We start from the raw sequence: 6,331 nt of genomic DNA, 5'->3' as shown, positions 1-6,331 counted from the left end.
TGCCAGAAAGCATATGAATATGTTTCCTCTTGTTTGTGACAGTAGGAAGTTTTTTGGAATGGCAGTTAGCTTATTTATTGAAATATCAGCGGTGCTGTGTAAATAATAGATAAGGTCTGTTGATGGGGTCTCTGGTTTGTCCCACAGGACAAAGAGAAACACACTGTGCTCAGCCAATTTTAGTCAAACACAGGAGCACACTCAAGAGTCCTCTCATACAGTTATTGTACTTCAAAGCAATGACAGTTGAGATTAAATGTGGTGTGAGAGATAACAGAGGCTCCACCAAGGAGAAGAGAGAATGAGAGGAGAGGAGAGGAGAGGAGAGGAGAGGAGAGGAGAGGAGAGGAGAGGATAGGATTCACAGCGGTCCAAGCTGATTTGGAGAAGACCTTATCTGGCCTGGCTCGATGCCCCTCCACTCTTGGCTGCCAGCCACATCGAGCAGTGCCTAGCAGGGTCAGAGGATGTGAGGTCATGTGAATCATGGAAGCAGTTAAAGATCCACTTGGCAGCAAATGGCAAATTCACCACTGAAGGTCAGACATACATCACCTATCAGAGAGAGATAGGCGTGCTGCTGGGGCAGAAAGAGATGGAGAAGGGGGAGAGGGGGAGACAGGGGAAAGGGAGATCTTCCATTTTTAACTCTATTGTTGAGAGAAAAGCGGGATATAGGGCCCGTCTTAGCTTGCAGTAACGTATAGCCCACCAAGGGAGCTTTATAGTGTTGTTCTTGCAGAGATTCCATGCAGATAAACAGCAGCTGCTCTTCTATTCATTTTGTCCTCTCTTCTATCCAACTGCACACGCGCAAACACACTAATCTCAACAAAAGAGATGTATTTACCACAGAATTAAACACAAGCGAGTATCCACGACCATGTCGTCCTGCTGGTGAGAGTTTCTGGAGCCAGAGGACCAGCACAGTGACCCATCTCAGGCTGCTTTAATCTAATCAGTCTCTTCAACTTCCTAATAGGCTGGTTTCCCAACAGTCTATTCCACTGGGACTGTTGCTGCTTTTATCTGTTGGGAGGCTGTTTACTGTTCAAGGGTCAGGAAGCTGCTGCCTCTCTTTCTGCACAAGAAACCAAAGCTACGTCACAGCACATTACATCAAGGCTCACTGTGATTAATGTGCTGGGGTATCCACTTTTGTGTTTATTCCATGCATTAGTGTGTGTGTGTGTGTGTGTGTGTGTGTGTGTGTGTTTTAATGTGCTTGGCTGGGTCTATCAGCTAGACTTTAATCTAATCTGGTAGCCAGGCCTGCCATGGTGACCTGTAATGATTTAGAGATGACCTCAGCTCTCTAACTCAATACACTCTTTCCTACTCAGTTGGAGCGTGCATATGTGTGTATATAAATGTGTGTGTAAGAACATGCCTGCTTATATGTCAATTCAAGCCTATTACCATATAGACAGTGAGTACAGTATGTGCTTCTGTGTAATGATGCCACCTTGACTTTGCCCCCCCTGCACACTCAGTCTTTGACCCCATCATCCACACACACACACACACACACACACACACACACGCACACACACACACACACACACATGCAAAAGCCACCACATACATCCCCCACTCTTTTTCTCTCCATACGTGACTCTGTCTTTCTTTCTCTCTTTGACCTTCAGTTTGCGTTTATGGGAGTAACCTCCAATCCCATAAACAGGCCACACAGACAAACACACACACACACACACACACACACACACACACACACACACACACACACACACACACACACACACACACACACACACACACACACACACACACAGTGGTTATTGGATTCATAACTGGGAGACTCCTATCCTCCTGCTCTCCGCAAGATGAGAGGTGTTGAAATGAAATTCTCCTGCAGAAAAGCTCTGCTCTTACCTGGGATTTAGAAAATCTCTCTCTCATTCTCTCTCTCTCTCTCTCTCTCTCTCTCTCTCTCGCTCTCTCTCTCTCTCTCTTTTTCTTGCTCACACACACACACACACACACACACACACACACACACACACACACACACACACACACGCACACACACACACTCTCTCTCTCTCTCTCTCTCTAAGGGTAGCAGAGGCTGCACATTGAAAGAGAGTGAAAAATAAGTAGAGTGAGCGAATGAGAGTCAGAGAGACAGAGAGGGATTACAACGGGGTACGCTGGGAATGGTAGCCGGATGACAGGAAGAGGAAGAGGAGGTATGAAGGTACTCAAAAGGACATGGGGAGAGCTGAGCTTCAGACAAAATTGATCTGTCTATCTTTGAGGCTGAAGAGAGGTGGACGAGGTGACCAGGGGTGGTCAATGGGTTTAGAGAAAGAAAGTGGGAGGCAAAAAAAACAGCAATGGAGAACTCAATCTGTTCACATGGCAGAGCTGATGTAGCCGCACTAATTTCCCCCAATACATTGATAAATAAAATGCTTAACATGACAAGTTTTCCACAAATGTATTGTAAAATACTGTGAATCTAAACCTCCTTACGGCTGAACAAAAAAATAAGTTGTTTGTCAGTGCTGTCCAAAGTGTCGCTTTGGACAGCACTGACAGTTTTGTTCAATTTAAACAAAATATACTAATTGGCTAAGTTGACAAAACAGTCTCACCTCAAAGTCCATTTAGCAGCTGTTGTGGAGCTTTCAGTCATACCACATAATCTCCCTCACCATATGGAGTGTGCCCACTTATTAAAGGTAAGATGGTGATCATGGTTAAAAGAAACCAACACTGATAGTTGACATGATGTGAAACCACCGCTCTGATGTCAGTCTGACACATTTTATGCCTAATCATCAACCTTGACTTCTTTTCTAAGATGTATTACAGCATTACAACTACATCACACTTCTGCCTTTGCTTCTCAAAGATAAAGGTCATTATTCGCATGACATTTGAACGAACAATACTGTTATTTTCTGGTGACGTAAGGTTTCATCTGAATGCCCCTAAAATTGAATGTGTTCCTCCCTTCACCATTTCATCCTCCTTGAGCTTGTAGGATCCAAGAGTGTAAACCTTAAGTTGACTTGTATTTCTTGTTGTATGCATGCACCAGTGACTCCTCTTATAATAAATAATTGGCAATTGTAAATTGTGAATTTGGCTATAGATTTACTGTGGAATTTTTCTCTTGATCATTCCAGTTGAAGCATTGTCAACATACGGTCCAATAACACACTGATTGTTCAAATTAGTGACTTTCTCTATTTCTCACTGCAATACAAAGAATTATTTTTGTTCCATTGAAGCTCTTTGCAGAGGCATAAATACAAAAGAGACTTTAAGGAAAAATCTTACAGAAAAACCTCACCTGAAAAAAACTCAGCAGACAAGAAAGCAATATTGAAAGTGAACCCAGAGCAACCCCATAGCAAGCCGGTCCTCTTTTTAAAACCTAAAACAGACAAGAACATTATTTAGCCAATTTGATGCCAGCCTGTGATCAGCTATAACCCAACATTTTTCTAGGGTAACATGCAAATTATCTGCTTGAAAGTAAGAGAAATACAAATTATAGTAGCCATAATTACAGCAGTACAATAAATAACTGCTGTAACTACTCCCCCGAGGAGTTTGCTTTAGTTATATTGAGACCACGATAACACAGAGAACCGCTCTATTCTCATCCAGAAGCAATTAAACTGCTCCCATGATTGCACCCATAAAACATCCAGTGTCTTTAACAGGTCCTCTTTTCTGTGTTGTTAAGCAGAGTCATTACGTCTGAAAATGTTTTTTGTTGATGGAGTGATTGTGCTTGAAAATAAGGGGGGGGACTGCAATTGGATGAATCCTGGTGAATGATTTCAAAAAGTCTCTATTTTAATTATGTCAGAGTGGGGAGAACAGAGATGAGGTCACAATGGCCCTTTTGCTCTCCTGTGCTATCGCTCTATCTTTTAATTATCCACCACTCCTGTGTGTAAAGCAGAGGGTTAGTATGGAAAAGCAGAGATAGCAGAGGCTTATATTCCCTCATCAACTGCCTCCCAGAAGTATATGATGATTGAGTCTCTCTCTCTCTCTCTCTCTCTCTCTCTCTCTCTCTCTCTCTCTCTCTCTCTCTCTCTCTCTTATTTTTTGTCTTATGTCTAATATTGCAATAGAGAATTCATCTCTCCTTGTCATCTTAAAAGAGTCTCTTAAACTCTTGTCTCTCCTCAATCTCCCCCTATACTTTCACAATCACTGTTTTGCATGCTATATACTCACTGTAGGGTCTTACAATTCATTGTAGATAGAGATAATAACATGACCTGGAACTTCTTCCTTTTTCCACAGGGAGAAGCAGGTATTTGTCGGATGTGAGTATAAAGGTAAATACCAGCAGGGAGAACAAAAAAACAAACATCAGAGGGACATGTGAAGAATGTTGAATGCACCTTATACGATATATAGGCAACTGCATCTCTGTTGCAAGGATACATCAAGGGAAAGCATTAGGAAATGTGTCCCCATCTCATGAATCACTCTCAATGGTTTGATATTTACCTTGACCCATGAGCCAGATGCAGCCTATTCTCTTGGTAAAAGAAGACTAAGGTCTGTTAAAGCAGATCGTTTTAAAGGACCATACCACTGGTTTTTCCATGACAAGTCATGTGTCCTCATCACAGCTGACCATTTTGCAAACTCTGCTGTTAATGATTATGATTGATGATGATTGTGTGGGTGTATTTTCACTAACTTTTAGAGATAGCATTTTATTTTTTGTATCATGCGACAAACAAACAGAAACATTAAATTTGCTTGAGTTGTTCAATCCATCCCAGAGAGCATCAAGTTTACAAGAAATGTTATCAAAGTCTTTTTTCATTGCTTGTTATTGCAGTTTATGTGCAGATACAATTACAAAAGTCTGCAGTGCATTACCACAAAATGACAAGAGAACTTCTCTCAAGGTCTGTAAATTGTGCTGCCGATGATCCTGTGACTAGAACATTCACTTTTACATGTTATCACCTTTTGCTGATGTACTGTAATACATTGATAATCTCTGCATCTTAAAGTGGCCATATTATGGTCATATATGCATTTTCAGGTTCATAATTGTAATTTGAGGTTGTATCAGAATAGGTTTACATGGTTTAATTTTCAAAAAACAAAAAGTGATTTTTTCACAATATAGGCACTTGAAGATCCTCTTCTAGTTTCTAGTCAGTGTGTGGTCATTTTTCACAATGATATGTGAATATAATGGAGACTATGTTCATTGTGACAGAATACACAACTCAAGCATTTTTCACGAGTCTACTAATTGATTGCCATGAAATGGAAATCATTATTTGCCTGGAATGGTGGGAAAAATCTTAAACTTTACACCACACATTTGAAAATGAGAAAGAACATTGCTTGTGTACTCCAGTGTCCTCCAGAGTAAATTATATTTTGTTCAAATCCTTGCACACTACATTTTATAATATTACATTAATGTTGACCAAATGTGTATAGGTAACAAATCATATGGAAATCTCCTGGATCATTTCATGTCTAATATTCAAACTTTTCTAATTAAAACTGATCAGAACAGAACACTCTTACTCATCCATCATTAATCTTCATCTTCCCAAATGTCCTATTAGCAGAGGTCAATTTTCAATAAGATATACAGTAGTGGTCTTGACTTATTATTAAGTTATTATCCTCTGGTTAAAATTAAATTGTCTGTGAAGTTCTACAGATATGTTGAAGTCCTAATGTTTAAAAAAGATTTGTGTCAAAAAAGTATATCTCTGACACCCTGAAAACTGTTTTATATTATTTAGGTAGAGATAATGTGTAGGGGTCTTTTTTCTTACACTGCAGTGTAATATGAATTACTGTATACTAAACCCGACTTATTCTATTTAAGCTGTTTTATATTCTCTTTAATTAACGTGTTTAATTCTTTTTAACTGCTCTTTAATGTTTTATGTAAAGCACTTTGAATTGCCTTGTTGTTGAAATGTGCTATATAAAGCTGACTTGCCTTTTCCTCTGCACATTATTTCAATGTTAGTTGGTTTAACTTGGGTAAATAGTAAAACTCAACTCAAACTTTTACTCATCCAAGAGTTCTATTACCTCAGTCTTTATTTCAGTGTTTTGACTTCTTTGTAAAAACTCATTTTCAGACTTTCTTATTTAGATGGAAGCTGCTGTCTGTTTAGCATATGGCCTTCCTTTAGTATACCATGACAAGAGGCTTTTCAGAAACTCCAAGGCATTGTGTTTGTCGATGTGTGAGAATATCCATTTGCATGTGTGTGTATGTGTGCACTTATGTTTTTCCCTGTTGACTATAATGTCTAATCTATAATTAATCATTGTCACTGTCCTA

The sequence above is a fragment of the Sander lucioperca genome, chromosome 10, assembly GCF_008315115.2.
Source record: "Sander lucioperca isolate FBNREF2018 chromosome 10, SLUC_FBN_1.2, whole genome shotgun sequence".
Classification (NCBI taxonomy): Eukaryota; Metazoa; Chordata; class Actinopteri; order Perciformes; family Percidae; genus Sander; species Sander lucioperca.
The sequence above is the reverse complement of the archived record's forward strand: the minus strand, read 5'-3'. Positions refer to the sequence as shown.